The sequence below is a fragment of the Lemur catta genome, chromosome 2 (genome assembly GCF_020740605.2).
Source record: "Lemur catta isolate mLemCat1 chromosome 2, mLemCat1.pri, whole genome shotgun sequence".
Taxonomy (NCBI): domain Eukaryota; kingdom Metazoa; phylum Chordata; class Mammalia; order Primates; family Lemuridae; genus Lemur; species Lemur catta.
Window position 1 is genome coordinate 131476251 of NC_059129.1, and position 17563 is coordinate 131493813.

At 39.6% G+C, this 17563-nt stretch overlaps 1 protein-coding gene and 1 pseudogene across 1 annotated transcript in view; one reads left to right on the forward strand and one right to left on the reverse strand.

The window, feature by feature from the left end:
- Positions 1-17563, forward strand: part of SAMD5 (sterile alpha motif domain containing 5) — a 41877-nt gene that overhangs the window by 13627 nt on the left and 10687 nt on the right. The window lies entirely within an intron of this gene.
- LOC123633496 lies at positions 8700-10288 on the reverse strand (annotated as a pseudogene).

The window sequence follows — 17563 nt, forward strand, 5'->3', positions numbered from 1 at the left end:
TTTCTCTATCAGTATGATTCCTTGTATTGATATACTTACCTTGAAAGTGGTGCTGAACTGAATATTCTGCTGTTAATGATTGCTTATTAAAACATTATGGCAATCACACTCTTGACCTGCTTAGCCACATTAGACCTGCTCTCTGATAGGAAGTGTGATATTTTTGACACCACCCCACAACATCGCAGTTTTTGGATGCCCATGCTAAATGATATTAACAATGATTTGTGGGGAAAGCAGAAAAGTGATGGTGTTTTTTTGAAAGCTGGCAAATTGCAAAAGCAAGAGCTCCTGGAAGAGTGAACTGAAGCTTTATTCTGAAAACCTTTTCACTGTGCTTTGAGTTCATTAATTGTGATAATTAGACTTCTTCTTCATTCGACCATATGTTAATTAGTTATGGATATGTTTGGTTTTCCTTTTCACATCTGGAGGGGACTGCTCTGCTTGCTTGAATGCCTCTCTCATTTCCCCCATGGGGTTTGGAATCTAAAATATTATTTTCCATTCCCACCTACATTCACTTTTTTAATGTGACGTGCATAAATTAGGAAGAGCTTCCTGTGGCTGTTGGTGATCTCTTCAGATATATAAGTAAATAGCCAAATCATAACAATTGTGATAAGTTTGCATTTATCATTATTATTTGTGAAGAGTGATTTACCACGCTATTTCATTCAATCCTCATGACAACCTCTAAGAGGTTCTTTTTGCCATTCTTGTTTTATGCATGAGGAAAATGAGGCTTAAAGAGCTTTAGTAACTTACGCAAAGTCACACAATTAGAAAATTATATTTGAAAACCACGTGTACTGACCCCATAGTCCATGGTCCTCATCACTGTGCGATTTTGCCTAAAAACATTGCTTTCTAAGATTTAGCAACTGTTTCTCTGTTGGTGAAAAATAGATGTGGGATAGGGAGTGGATATGTCCTAGAGATTTTTGTTGTTGTTGTTGTTGTTTTAAGAAAGAATAGACTCAGTGTGTGCCCTCAAGAACTTCCTGTGGCTGGGTCTGCGCGGACCGTGGTCAGCACGAGGCGTGGCGTGGGGGCCGGCTGTGTGGTCCGTGGAACAGGCACCTGACGTGGCTGGGAGGCAGATTTTCAGGGAGGAGGGGTTGGTGGGGCTGACCCCTGAAGAGATGTGTGTTGGAGGCAAGTATGTCATGAATCTGGCCTGCCTGAAGTGGGAATATGTTTTTAAAAGTTTGTGGAACATGAATACAAGAGGTAAAATAGTCTTATAAAAGATTGATATCTGTGGGAATAATATTTGATCTTTTAGTAAATTCTTATTCATTGCCATCCAAAGTATTGGTAGCTAGAGATTAGAAAGGCTATGACTCTAACTTTTCCCACTTGTGCCTTGTTAGAGGTAATGGAAAGATCAAACTTAAACCACAGCCATTAGCCTTCTAAAGAGAGTCGTGCAGATTCTAATTAAGGCATGAGCCATGGCGGTTGATTTCTATGAGAGCAAAATCGACAGACACCTGTGTGTCTCAAAGTCTGACGAAGACAGAAGCCTTTGCCAGCCTGTGTTAGGGCAGCACTGGTTACTGCCAATGGCCCTGAATGTGCTTGACAAATTCGGCTTCTTTAGTAGAATCAGTTTGTTGATATGTTCACATACAGGAAGAAAAACACAACTGAGAAAGCCAGCATGCCTTCTGGAAAGCAAGCTGGTTTTATGGTGGAGGCATCAATCTCTAAACCCATCTTAAGTTCCAACGAGCAGCAGGTACAGGTCCAACCTTCTGGCCATTATCCTTGGATATACCACAGAGACCACACCTGGCTGCCTTTTGACACTTAGTCAGTGTCACCTACACACCACACTCTTCGAATGGCCTGCTAGAAATGACTTCCTGGGGCAGAGCAAGGATGGGATGAACTGCTCGTTGCAATTCAGCTAAAAAGCATGAGCATGTGCAGAGGGAAGGGGAACGGTATTTTGCAGGGAAAAGACTGTAAATCTAGAGTTTTTTAGGCTTAGATTTGGTGAGTTTCATATTTTTGTTCAATATTGCACCTTAGCATATTATTAATTGCTATTATTATTTACATTCAGAAAACATTAATTGAACACCAAGAATGTGCAAAGCACTGTTAGGTGTTATAGGAGGAACTCAAAGGGGGCCTAATGGGATTTATAATCTAGAAAAAGATACAGCCACAAATCCATCCATCCATAACACCCATGAGTACATATGTAAGTAAGTAAACATAACATTTCAGTGTGACATGAATGCCAAAAGGAAACAGAAACAGAGTTACATGGGAGTGCCGAGGAGGGAACTGTTCATTTTGAGCGGGGCTTTGGAGGATCTTTCCAGAGAAACTGGAATGTGAAGGATAGGTAGGATTTCCCTAGGCAGAGCCACAGGACGGACTGGGCTGGGAGCTGAGGGAACTAGACTGCAAATTCCACAAAGATCTTGTCCATTTTAGAAACTTTTGTATATTCAACACCTTTCTGTAAATATTTGTTGAGTGAATGAGTGTGTGAAACAGCACAAGCAAAATCTCAGAGTAAAGAAAATGCAAGATTGGGAGTGGTCCACTTTGGGTGCTGGTGGGATGGGGACAGGGCCGTGTGGTGTAAGAGGAAGCCTAGCCTTGGGCTGGGTTGCAGAGGGGCCTCCCTGTGGTGCTAATGAGTTTAGAATTTATGCCAGGAGTGGGGAACCTGTCAGATACATTGGACCTGGAGAGTTACCTAACCCTATTTACTTGACGAAGCTCTTTCATACTTTTACCATTTTAAAATTTCTTTCCCATTCTCTCTTCAGGAGTTCCTAATCTCGTTACCCACAAGCACCTGCTTTGGGGTGTCCTACCTTATCCTCCATTTTGAAACTGTGGTTTGAAACACTTTGCTACATTGCTCCACTGGTAATCAATTCATTTTCTTATTTTCATCAGTCAAGGCACCACAGGCTGGGTAGCTTAAACAACAGAACTTTTCTCACAGTTCTGGAGACTGGGAGTCCAAGGTCAAAGTGTTGACAGGTCTGTTTTCTTCTGAAGCCTCTCTCCTTGGCTCATAGATGGCTGCCTGCTCACTGTGTCCTCACGTGGTCGCCCCTCTCTCTGTATCTTGTCTGGGTTCTATTCTCCTCTTTTCATAGGGTTACCGGTTATACTGTATTGGGACCCATCCATGCGACCTCATCTTACTGTAATCACCTTGTTAAAAGCCCTGTCTCCAAATACAGTCACATTCTGGGGTACTGGGAGTTAAGGCTTCAACATATTAATTTGGGTGGTTACAGTTCAACCCATAGCACTGAGTGACAGTCATGCTATACCACCTGATTTAGGAAGTTATTTTGTGAGGAGTTAAGTCAGTCCTCATCACGTGTGGTTGGAATTTGAGCTGGACTCTAAGACAGTGTGGTGAATTGCTCGGCAGCTGATGAAAGTAGATTGTTGCCTAGCGAAAGTGATCTCTTTTGAAGAGTTCAGTTTCTACCAAATCCAGGGGCAGTCAGTATTACAATGGATTTAAGTAAGCTAGCAGAGGCTGAACATAAATCCATGGCATATTTGCATGACACTTATGAGAGAATAATCAACTAACCAAGCGCTAAACGGTACCACTGATGGAATCTTAGGCTTCTAATTCAGATGGACCTGGCTTCATCACTTTTGATCTGTGTGACCTCAGACAGATTGCTTAAGCTTTCCCTGCCATGGTTTCCCTATCCATAAATCAAAGATAATAAATAATGTTTCCAGCTGCCTAGGACTGTTCTGAAGATTGAATGAGAAAATGTATGTAAAGTACTTAGTGCAGTGCTTGGTACATAGTAAGCACTCAAGAAGTTAGCTAATCTATCATGTAATCAGTGTGCGCTCTTGTTAAAGATGAAAATGGTAGATCTATGCACAAGCAAGTTAGCAATAGCAGTTAGTGAAGTATTCATCTTTGTAGTTATATTTACATAATTCAAAAAAAATTTCTTAGGTTGGCAGTCATGTTTTAAAAATATTATAAATATTATTCTAACCTCATCAAATAAAGTGTAATTTTTATTCTTGTCTATACTCCAATATTACTCAAGAATACTTTCATTTGGCTTACTACAACAATTTGATAAATACCAATTTAAGTGTAATTTAGGTATATTTATCTTCTAGAATTGAACACTGTATTCTGTTAATGGTATAAACTTTGTCTTGTGAGATATATATGCAAATAAGCTATATCTTTGTGTTGTTAGGATACATACAGGGTGATCTGATACCATCGTTGCTTCACTATAGACAACCTCATAGGGAAGCTTTCCAGAGGTTTGCATAAAGGAAGCATAGCACTTGTTGAAAATGCTTAATAAACTTATCAGTAGTGATTTCCTTGGATTTTCTTTTTTTACTTTGTACCTGCTTCATCTCCACTTCAAACCAAATCAGTCAGTTTACAATTGGTACTTTTCATACCACTTACTTTGCCGGTGCTATACTAATTTTAGAAACATTTTGAAATACCCAATAAAAATGAGTTGGGCACTTACAAATATTTTGTATTATAAGGCTATTTTTGAATATTGTCATTAAAATAATACTTTCAGGGTTTTCCCAGTTTATACAATGCATATGGTAACTGAGATACCTATGATTTGTATTGTGTATTTGAAAGAATAAAGTTAGTGAGAAAGATTTCTTAGTTTTAGAAATGGGTTGAGGGGACATTTTAAAATAGCATATACAATTGGGGTTCTTCAGCACGTTTTCTTATGGTGGTCTTTTTCTTTAAAGTGGATAAATCTCAACCATATATGGTGAAGATGCTTTTCTGATATTTAGGCTCTGCTTAAAAAACTGCAGACGGAACTATCAAACATATTATGAGGTTTTGCTGCAGGAAGGAAAATATTTGTTGCCTGTGTTTGAGATTTCTGTTCAGTAATAATTAACCTCAGATTTGAAGTATAAATGGAAGGAGACATGGACAGGAAACACATTAACAGTAGAGGAGGAATGACTTTTGGTAGTACCGTAATAACTTACCACCACTCCGGCACAGGCACACGTGCACGGTCCCTCTCCTTGTTGGAATTCCCTTGGAGGAGCATGGTCTGTCCACAGCATGAGGGAGGCAGGTGCAGACAGCTTTCTTCCCAGTGATGGGGCATGTCAGTTCTCATTTCCTATCTGCCGAGGAGCACAAAGTGAAGCAGCCCGCGGTGCCCTCTGGGGCCAACGGACTCCTTCCTTGCCCTGGCATCTTGGACACAAGCCATCCTGCCCCAATCCCTGCCTCCTCCCTCAGCCACAACTGGCTCGTGGTTTTGCTTTGTGTCTTTATGGTTGTTGTTGAGGTTTGTGTAATCAATAAGCAGAACTACCTGTAAGAGGTAAACCTTGCAGCCAGGGGAGTTCCTGTAAAGGCTAAGAATCACCACCTGAAAGGGAGAGAGCAAGGGCGCAAAGTGGCGTGGGGTGGAGTTGAGGATAATGTGAGGAATTAGTGAGATGCGGGCCAGGCCAATGGTTTTCAAACAGAAAAATCACGTTCTAGGTTCTGAGCCCTGGGCATTTTGCATAATCAGCCTTCTTTGCAATTTCTATTATTTGATGTCTTAATCTGTTATTTTGAGAACTACAAAATCATGAAACACAGATCCAAGTTAATCCAAGTTAACCTCTGAACTTGACCTACTTTCATCTAGAATTAGCCTTATTTAAAATTGTAAACTACTGTCTTGACTAAAGCACATTAAATAGTGTTCTGTTTATAAAACATATGCCTTTTTTCCCCTACTGTAGATCTTTTCTTGCTTGAGAAGTCTATATGACAAAACCAGAATATGTGTTTCAGTTATCCCAGGACATTTAAACTTTTGAGGATTTAAAAATAGTAGTTTAAAGACTTTTACAAGAACAGAAGTGCTATTTTGCATAAGATGAATATGTTCTTTTGAAGAAAGTGATGCTTGGTAAATCTTTCCCTCATCTTTATAATAATAAGCAATTGTTAGGGTTTTGTTATTTTGTGCATGATACCATTGAATAGAGATCTTTGTACTTTATCTTTTGTAGAGTTAAGAATATAATTCATATAATAAAAATTGTCTTATGTTCTATTGTATTAAAGAATAAATAAAAATAATAGTTTAAATTTTTTTTCTATTTTAGAGATAAAGAGGTTCTTTAGGCTCTAAAACACTCAATTAATTTTTGTTCTGATGTTTTAGAAAAATGCTTTAATCTTGTTTATGTGAACAAGGCCCAGTCCACTTGTGAAATTACACTAAAGTTATAATAATCAGTTATGATTAAGTAAATTGTAGAACTGAACTTGGGTAAGCATTTAAAATATCCTACCTGAAAGTGCAGTACTTAATTTTAATCTTAGATTATTATCAGGATAATTGCAGTTTTAAGCCTTCTTATTTCTATAAGATGTGAGGACAGGCCCATGCCTTACCCATCTCGCCAGCCCCAAGGCCCGGCACCCACTGAGTGTTGCCCTGAATGGAGTCTCACTAGAAGGACACTTTCTTCCATTTTCCTTTTGCTTATCAATGCAAGCAAACATGTCAACCAACATTCATGTCAGAACTTGTTACTCGTTATTGCACCTGTAGGTTGGCTTCCCATATAAGAGTTTCATCAAAATTAGCAAAAAACATTCTGTGAGACTCAAATGGATACAGGGAATTTACAACAAGGGATATTATAGAGTTTACTTTTTGTATTAAAAATTTGTGTGCTGCTTAGACTTTATATAAGTACATTGTTTACTGCATTTATAATATCATTGTGAATGTGTCTATGTGAGACAATTTAGTACCACACCATTGAGGGAGCATTTTTATTATAGTTACTTCAAGGATTTTGGGTAGTTAACTAAAGTTCTTTTGAGCTGCGATTTGAAGGAGTGTTAGTGTTTTACTTCCTGTGTCATGCACCTTGTGTGGCAGAATGACAGCAGTGCAGCCCCGGCCTGCCCAGGAATTAGGCTGGGCCTTGGGCAGGAAGGCGCCTGGTGGTGCCACCAGTTGACGTAGGGCCTAGACCACTCCACTGGGCCCAGGTGCAGATCCAGGGCTTATGGGGCATGAAGCTCATAAAATTCAAGGGGATTCTTTCAAGAAAGAGAATACAAAATTAGATAAAGGGCCTGGGAAAAACCCAGGCAGTAGGCCCTGAGGCTTCAACTTCTTGGTAGATCAGCCTTTGATCAGGCAAAGGGAGCATTTAAAGAACCAAACAAGCTTTCAGGCTGAGATTGGAAGGTAGACAACAGGGTTTGCAAGACCATCAGTGGTGGCAGAAGATAACAGGAAGAGAGTCACCTCCCATCTGACAGGAGGTGGACCCTGTGTTAGAGAAACAGAAGCAGTAGGATGTGTGTGTACCTCTGTCTCTCTGTCTCTCCCCCCACCCCACACCTCTCTTCCTCCTCTCTCTTATGTTGAGGAAGTGGCTCAGATGATTGTAGGGGCCAGCAGGTCTGAAATCTGCAGGTCAGACTGGCAGCTGCAGATCCAGGGATCCAAGAAAGATGGTGTTGCAGTCACCCTCCTGAGGCCGTCTTTAGGCCTTCAACAGACTGGATGAGGCTTACTGACATTGTGCAGGATAATCAGCTTTACTCAAAACCTACTGATTAAAAAATGTTAATCCCATCAAAAAATACTTCACAGCAACATCCAGACTGGTGTTTTTTTTTTTTTTAAAAAAACCTAGGCACTACAGCCAAGCCAAGTTGACAATGAAATGAACCATTGCAAACCCCAGTGTAGATCCTCGGTCTAGCCTAGGCAGAGGGAGGGCTATGTGGGCAAGTCACCTCCTGCCGTAGGGTGGACATGGCCTGTGGCACCTAGAATGCAGGGGCAGGACTGCAAAAGGAATATGGAGCTCAGATCCCTGCTGTGCCATTAGCTGGTTTGGTTTTGGGCCTGAGGACGGTGAACCTTTTACCTTTCCAGCCTAAGTTTTGTGCTGTACAAAATAAGAGTATTTCTAGTGACATGCCAAGTCACAGGTGGAAGGACTAGGTTCTTTTTTTCTTGTAGAATCCTTTTTGAAGCAAAATCTCATGAGAAATCCCCATCCCTCAAACAGAGTTAGAAGTAGCTTGTCTGAATGAATGGCTGGGACAGGGAACAGGCCCCAGCTCCCCAGGGCTGGCTGGGCAGCTCTAAGGAGCGTGGCTTGAAAACCACTGATGGATGTTCTTCTGACCCCACTCCTCCATCTTATTTTTTTTTAAACCACTGAACCCATGCCAGGGCCAAGATCACAGAATGACAAAATCAAGATTTAAAGTCATGTTCCTTCTAACAGCAGAATTCTTTTTCTCTGCTGAAAGACAAGTGATTTTGTCCTTGCTTATGTTAATTTGCCTAAACACACACACATTCTGATATCCAGAAACGTTTTTACAATTTAAAATGAGGGGATCATGGTAGGTAAGCTCCCATTGCTGGAGAAAGTTCTAATGAGAGCCAGGTCAGAGTTATAGAACTTGGTTGAACTTACATAGAAGTCAGAAAATTTTAATTTTTTAAAAAACTTACTATCAGAATCATCATATTGGTGTTTGTATATTTGATTTGCTTGGAAACAAATTGGGTATAATTACCAGAATGTACAATGTTTCGGTATAGATAACTTTTTTTTTTCTGTTTTTACATTTCCCTGAAAACTTCTTTATTGGCCTTTTGGATGGAAATAGGAATTTATTTGCCAGGAAGGATGATCCCATCATTCTTCTGCTGGACCCAGCACGTGGCCCCTCTTTGCTGATTCTGTGTTTGGCCCCACCATAGCCTGTCCTGTGCTTCTTGTCTGTGATGCTGAAACCTGGCCTACCCAGCACCACATAGACGTCTAGGCGTAGATACCAATGCTTGGGTCATATTTGATACCCAGATCAATGTGTCCCTGGATCCCAAAACCAAAGTTTCCAGTATCTAAGAAGTTATTTTTTCTTAATTCATACTCCCACACCTTTAGACCTTTCTCCAGGATTTCTTCTGCCTTGGCCCCTCTGACTGCGCAGTGGACTGCAATCTTCTCATTTCTCCTCATGCCAAAGGATGTGACAGTGTATCTAGCTTAGGAGAACACAGGGGTCTGGCCTGTGAGCTGCTCCGATGCCTTGGCTTCCCCGGGTCAGTCTGTTTCCGCTCTCCCCACACAGATGTTGAGGCAGAGCTTGTGGACGCGAAGTTCCCACGTGGGGTTCTCCTTTTCACCTTGATACACCGTGGTAGGAAACAGGACGAGCAGGTGTATGTAACTTGAGAAGGGTATCTTGTTCTGAAATTATGCAAGTGTTAAGTATTTAGAATTATGCACAATTTTGTTTACTGGCATGGCACTAAGAAATGGTCTCTCTGGGTTCTTGTAGTTGAAAAGAAAAGATGAATCTGTGAAATATGAAATGAGTAAGTTAAGTGACAGCTGAAGGCAGCAAAGATGAGAAATCCAGGTGGTTATAAATGAAGCAAGAGTTCAGAATAGTGAGATTGAATTCTTCAGGATGAGGTGATTTGGGAGTTTAGTCGGGTCTAGATGTGAGTTGGGAGGGGGCGCGGAGGCATTCCAGGAGGGTGTGAAATAGAAGCAGACGTGTAATGTGGGAAAGGAATGTTCAAGGGAGAGCAAGAGCCTCTCTTTGAAAGGCAATAGGAAAAGTGTGCTTAAAATTAAAATACTCAAAGGAGATTAAGGCCCTTAAGATGCCAGTGTACTGTGAATAGAAAATTATAATGCATATAATTTATGAAAGACTCCCTATGGTGGCACAACATTATTATAAGAAAATTGTTGGTTTTGTAGGGCTGTAGTCTCCATTGTGGCCAACAGACAAGTTAATAAGAGCCAAAATTAAAAAATTGATTTTAATAAAATGAATTACATTGGATGATCAGCTGTGTGATGTAAATAGTAAATAATATGTTTACATTTATTCATGTGAATTCCAGTATTTATCTGAAATTCTGAAAGATACACTATCTCAGATTTTCTCACATAATCAGCAGTTTTACCCAGAGAACATTTATATAAATTCATATGTGTAGCAAAACAACTTGACACACAGTTATCTAAAGTATTTATTACAAGAAGATTAAGGATTTTTAAGAGGTGCTTATGAAGTTATTAATCATTAAACTCACACGGAAAGTTATCTTCAGTGTATGGCCATTCCCCAGACTGGCTTGGGGGGGCTCATCCTGGATTCATTTCTTATATGCACACAAATAAGAGTGTTGTCATAGTATCCTTGTTACTCTTTTGCAAATTTATGACATACCTGTGTCATTTTTAGTAAGGAGATTGATGCAGATGTTGCAGGGTCTGTTGTAGTCTGCTGTGACGGGTGAGGGTGTTTCCCATTGGCATGGGAAGCGATGTCGATGTCCTACTTTATATCCTTTCATGGATGGTATATTCTATTTGATTTTTTAATTCTGTTTTTTGCAGATTACGATTTGCTTTAGAAATGTAAAATCCAGAGTGAATAAGAAACAATCCACATCATTTTGTGCCAGAATTGACTTCCCTAATTTGGCAGTATAAAATGCTCTTGCTTATTGCTCTAGACAAAGTGAACACTTTCAAAGTTAATTCTGCATAGCTGAAATTCTTTGGCAACAAAATAAATTCTGAATACCAGTAGAAAATTTATGGATTTCAATTAGAATTTGTAGTGTATCATAATTTCAGTTTTATATTCCGTGCAGTTCAGTGTTTTGGATTTTTAATGGGGCCAGTGCAGTAATAATAAAAATGATTCAAAATGCACCCAGTAATTACAGAGATTTGCTGTTGCCTTTGCATTAAAAATGATGATGATTTATGCTCAGTGAAAGTGTGGTTTGTGGCTCTATATAGGGTATTCTTGCTATTAAGCTCCTTATTAGTTACGGTCAGTGATTTAAAGCTTAAGAGCTACATTAGAGGGTTGTAAAATTATTTATTCTTTAATAGATAATAGTAAATTTGAAACAGACGTTAGGTTAATTATAATCTTGTATATTAAAGAATAAGTATTAGCCCTTTGTCTCTTCTTAGGTCTTTTGAAATTCATTTCAAGTAAATGGAAAATTGGTGATTGGATTAAACAGTCCAGTGTATTTACTTTTGCCTCCTGGTTTATAAATAGTTAACACCTTTTCTGAATGTTCATGAAAATAATTTTAACTTCTCACTGTGAGTCCTTCTCCATGGCAAACAAATGCTAGTTTTCACTCTAACTTGTCTTTTTTCCAGGTTGATGTTCCTTAAATTAGGCTGAAAAGATCAGAGAGGCAGGCCTTTTACCTAATTTTGAGATAGGGCAGTAGAGGAGGGAAATAAAGTTAAGGATAAGGTAGACTTTAATTTGGTATTACAGGAGACAGTTTGTCGTTATTCCCATTAGTAACTATGTATAAATTTACATATCTACATATATATTTATACACATGCACACACAAGTACAAATATATATATATTTAAAACACAGACACACACATATGTATATAAATCAGGATTTGTATGCTTCTCACTGTAGTTTTAAGTAAGACAGAAATCATCCAATGTAAATATCAAGGTGTGTCATAATAGGAATATCTTGTAACATTAATTAAATTTGATATTCAAATTCCTGTGCAATGCTTGGGAGTTAGGCTAAATCAAGAAAAAAATCTAAGCAAAAGAGACTGCCTGTAAAGCTGTTAAATAAATCAAATGAGAAATATATAAAAAATATATGTGTGTTATTTAGGATAAGTTAGGCTATGCTTTAATAAGAAAATATCTGCTCTTCTACACCCCCAAACTCAACACTTTAACATAACAAATACTTATTTCTGGCTTCTGCAAAGTCTGGTGTGCGTCTGTGGAGGCTTTTTCTTCCATTCAGTGACTCAGGGACCCAAGCTCCCTCCATCTTAACACATGGTCTCATCAGGAACAAGCGATGATTGGCTTAGGATGTTTTTTAAGGGTGAGGCCTAGAAATGACTTGTGTTGTTTCTGCTTCTATCCCATTGACAAGGACTCCATCAAATGGCCCCAACCTACTTGTAAGGGAGCCTGGAACTAAAGCCTGCCTTTGCACTAAGGAAGAGGAGGATAAAATGGTATTAGATGAACACACAGTGTTTTGCCTGCCACAGTATGTAAATGCTTCTGAGCTCTCTCCATGTCATCACGTGAATTTACAGTCAGAAAAATATCATAAAGGCATGATATCTTTTAAACAATTTCGTGAACTCCCCATTCCCTTCTGCCCTGTGTACTGAGAATTAGAAAGAAAATCAGTTGGTTGTACTGAGATTCTCAACACTTGTGGCTGGTACCTTGTGGTTTAGCTTCGTTGTTCTGCGTCTTCCTTTAGGGCAGTGGATGCCTCACCTGCGCATAGCATCTCTGCTGGGCAAGGTTGGCATTTCCCATTTGTCTGCCTCACGTTGGGTCCTGCCTTTCCATCACTGACCTCCTCCCTCTGTCCCCTGGGGAATTCTCTTCCTTTTGTGAGGATTGATGGCGCACATTCTGAAGGTGGGAAAGAGTCATTATTTAGCTATTTAACAGCACACCCCAGTTGATAAATCTAGTTACATGTTGCATTAGTTTTCTCTTGCTGCATAACAAATTACCACAAACTTTGCAGCTAAAAATGACACCCATTTATTATCTCGTAGTCCTGTAGGTCAAAATTCCAGGCAAGCTCCAGCTTGACTGCATTCTCTGCTCAGGGTTTTATAAACCAAAATTGAGGTATCAGCCAGCTGAGGCTCTTATCTGGAGGTTCTGGGGGAGAATCCACTTCCAAACTCATTTAGATTGTTGGAAGAATCCAGGACCTTACATCTGCAGATGTGAGGTCCCTGTTTCGTTTGCTGACTTAGCCATGGGCCGCTCTCTGTGTCCAGAGGTTGCCCTCACTCCTTTTCATGTGGCATCCCTCTCTCTCTCCTTCTTCAAACCAGCAATGGAGAGTGGAATTCTTCTCAAGCTTCGTATTTCCCATGCCTTTAAAGGGCTCACGGTGTTAGATTATGCCCACCCGAATAATCTCCCTTTTGTCCTATGTTGTAACCTAATCATGGGAGTGCCATCTCATCACGTAGTCACAGGTTCCACCCACATGCAAAATGGAGAGGATTAAATAAGGGCAAGAATCGCTGAAGGGGGGCGGGGGGCTCATTCTTAGCATTCTGTTTACCATGTTTCTGCCCAGGGTAGCTTAGGAAGGACATTTTTATTTCATGGAACCTGTATTTTTGCCCAAACACAGATTTGAAAGATAAGAAATCTTTCTACAACAAGAATCAGATGTGGGTAGGGGAAGAGGAGGCAACTGGAGTTGGTGGGGAGAGAGGAGGAATTTTCTTTCCAAGGCTTCCTGATATACAGAAAATACTTGAAAAGCAACTTAATTTAGGTAATGAGCATATCAAATGGTTTACTTGCTTGATTTTAAAATTAAGAAGAGTATTCATAAAATTTCATTCAGTAAGTACAAGAAAAAGTATGGTAATGGGCAATTAGAAGGGAGAGATTTAGTGGGGAGTGGGACATGCAGACAAAGCACCAAGGGTAGAATCCATTCAGAGACCTGACAGGGGAACAATGTCCCTTAGAGGATAAGGTCGCTAACTGTTATTAAAAACCGCGTTGTGATTTTACGTAAGTGGTTTAATAATTTCCGTACATGTTGCCTGTTCAGAGAGACCGTCATTTACAAACTGGAACCCCACCTCTCACTATCATGTCACTCTCTGATGATCTTTACAGAACATGGCAGAATTTGAAATCACCTGTGTTATTTGCATGCCTAATTGTTTATTCTCTGCATGGCAATAAAGCATAGAATAGAGAATTATGACTATAATGTTTCCTATCGACTTTACCCTGGAATGAGAAATACAGAGAAGTCCTAGTCCCAGCTCTGTCATTAACTTATGTAGTGATTTCTTAACCTCACTTGTGATTTCTGAGAACTAACCCCATCTCAACATTTATACAAATGAATAAATTTACAATACGAATTAGATGATTTCTAATGCTTCACCTCTGTGCCTTATTTTGTTTTTCATTGGAAAAAGATCTACTAGAAATGATACGCTTTCTTTGATTGGGACTTAATATTTCTGAATATTGGGCTGCCATGTGCTCAAAGAAAAGATGGTGCTATTAATATGAAATAATCTGCACAGGCTTCCCTAAGGCGAATTGTTCCTCCTACTGTTGGCTTTCTCCCCATGAAAATGAGGGCATAGTGTAACAGGTTATATTTCTGCTCCCTAAATCACCTTTCTTGCATTGCCCCTCCCTGCAGGAGTATTATGTGTCTCAACTCTTTGAACTATGACATGCTTGGGATAATGAAAGTTGAGTAGAAGTGAGGTGGATCTCGTCCAGGAAGAAGCTTTATAAAACTATGCATGGTTCAAAACTAAATCTCTTCCCTGAGTCACAGTGACGGGCAATGTTCCTGATAGAGACTGTTTTGTAAAACTTGGTCCTGGAGTAAAGAAAATGGCAGAGAACCATAGCTGACCCACTTTGGATTTGTGACATGAATGAAAAAAAAAAAAAAAAAAAAACTTTGTTGTTGTAAGCCCTTGAAATTGTGGGGTCATTTGTTACTGCAGCGTAACTGGCCCATCCTGCCTGATACACATGGTCTGATACTTGTGTGTACCGATTTATATCAACTATCCTTAATTCTTATTCCAAACACTGCTGAGCAAACAGTTCTGCACAGGCTTCAACTAGCATCATGTGGGTGCAACTGGACAGCGCATTGGTTTGGGCCTGTGCTTCTTGCTTCCTATCCAGAAGCTCTTCTGACTTTGTCATGCACTCCTGTGGGAGTGAACAGGAAGTGCAGGGAAATTAACACCCATGAGGCAAACCTTACGAAATGGGTAATGAAAGATGTTGGATAAATATTTGCCTCTTTGTTCTCTTCCACGCACAGTTCTGAGATGCATTCCCTAAGGCTCCTGGGAAGGTCTTGCATAATCGAGCAGCACATCACCCAGTGGTCATCATGCGTCATGTGTTGACTTTCCCACCTTTGTTCCACTCTCCCCTTCGTTTTGCTCTGTGGGATCGCATTCCCAAATAAACCACCTACATGGGAGCCTTCTTCTCAGGCTCTGTTTGCTGGGGGAACATGACTCATCACCGGTTAGACTTTCATTTAATTGAACCAGTCTGAACATTATCTAAATAATTCCATAGTAGAGGACTGCACATTTATAGTAACTTGCAAAGCATAAACACTTTGCTACTGGAAGTTATTGTTAGATTTGCTGCTTCCAGAATAAGCCGCCACCCCCATTTTCATCTCCCATCATTAGTTCTCAGTCCATCCTGATGCCATGGGAAACAGGTCTTGGTTGGGAGGCACATGTGTTTTTTGAGGTCCAGTGATGTGTTGAATAGCATGTTGTTAGGCAAATGTTTAGATGAGGTTTTGGCAGAACTGTCATTCTACAGCATCTTGTCGCCCTTCAGCTCTGAGTCACCAGTCCACTGACAGCGCCCTGTGGGACAGTTGTTTGGTACCATGGGAAATACTGTTTTGCTTGGGAAGTGAATTGGCCGGATTTCCACAGTGCTTTGGCTCTGGTCCCTCTCTGCCTCCTTGTCAGTCTATTCCCTAGAAATCGAGAAGTCACAGCATAACAGAACCGAAGGATATCTTAAAAATCTTCTAGCTGACCTCTTTATTTCATAGGTCAAAAAACAAGTCCATGGAGGTGAAGGAAAATGATCCACTTTGTGCGGTGGGAGAGAGAAGTGAAGGGGGATGTAATTTTGGCTGTGAAGAAGATACCATTCTTTTTAAACATAATTAAATTCTTGATTGTGATGCTCTTAAATGAACCATGAAATTCTAAGCACTTACCATGCAAGTGTGATTTTTAACTAAGCCTTTTTTTACCAACCCCCAATCTGAATGTTAAGGTGGCAGATGCATAACTAATCTTAGCAGAATCTATATTAAGAAATCAGCAAGGTGTCTTTATTTAACTTGCATGATCTGTGAATATAGTGTCGCGTTAAATAGCATGATTTTGCACATTATATCCTAAAATAAAAACAACTTTAAAGTGATAGTAAAATGCAATAATATGAAAAGTTCTTTTATATTTGATCTCAAAGGGAATGAAAAGCACAGAAGAAAAGAAATGGAGAACTTGTTCTTAAATGTGATTTAAGCATGTATACATATATATTTAAAATATGTATCTAAAGGATGAAAGTTAGTATTGGGGATTGTGCTCAGTGCATGCAGAGGAAGCTCCCATCAGCAGAAGGGAGGTTCTAAAATCCTCATTATCCTAGTTTAAATTTTCTGAAAAATATCCAACCCAGTGAGCTCCTTTCTGCATTTTTGATCAGGGATGCTTTAATGACTCAGTATTAGTTCCAGGAAATTTGGGTCCTTTCTATTTTATTTCTGAAATCATGGTTCCTGCAGAAACTACATGGAATTTTCTGTGTTCTTCGCTGTTTAATGTCTTTGCTGCAGTGGGTCAGATTCCCAAAGGAGTAAATAATGAAATACTTTAAGACCAACTGTGGAAGATCATGCAGAGAGGAAATCCAGCTATTCTGATACAAGACACAAAAATTTTGGCTTTTAGATTTTGGAGATACTGCTATAAAGTCCCCCTGTAGTACCCTAATCACGTAAGCATGGGGCGATCTTTCTGTGTTGTATTTAAAGTTGGAATTCTGGGGTTTGACTTTTACTCAGTTAACTAATTTTTATTTTAATGTAATTGAATTTCTTTATGCATCCAATTTTAACTTCTGAAGATTACATTCCTCTGGGAAAGTGGCTCCTAATCCAAGGCACACAGATCCTTGAGGAATTAATATAAGAGTTCTGGAACCTATTTCGGTACCAACTGTTGCCAGGGAGCCACTACATAAATAATTTGTTTTGTACAAATATATTTGAAGGTATTCTTGCATTCTTGCTCACTTTCAAAGCAATAATTTTTCTCAATCAAAGGGCGGTAGGAAAGGAAGAAGAGCATAACAGTAGGGTTACTCTGTGTGTGTGTGGTCTGTGTGTGTTTGTGCACATGTATGCACACACCAGTATGCCTGGCAGTGGGGCAATGGTGGTGGTGGTGGTGGAGGGAGTGTCTACTTTTAAAATAATTAAAGAGGTCTTTTTCTTGAACAAGCTGAGAACTACTACTATGGTAGTTATGTTCTATAGGGCATGGTTCACCAAGCTAAATGAAAATTTTTAAAGTTAATGGCAAAACAATGCTTAAAGCATACACATTATTCATGATTTATTCTAATAACATTTGTGGATGACTAACTTAATAATGCTGCCACACATCCATTATGTTTTTGTTCTGAAGATGTGCCTAAATGTCTATGCCTCCTTAGGGGTGGATTTATATCACTCTGTGATGGAACCAAGATATGTAATTCCATGTCTTTGTATAGGACAGGTACTGGGAAAACATCCAGATGGTTACATAGGCGTACAGTGTGCCAGATATTGTTCCTAACAGTCTTACAGATATCAGCTCATTTAATCTTCACAACAGCCCTCTGAGATACA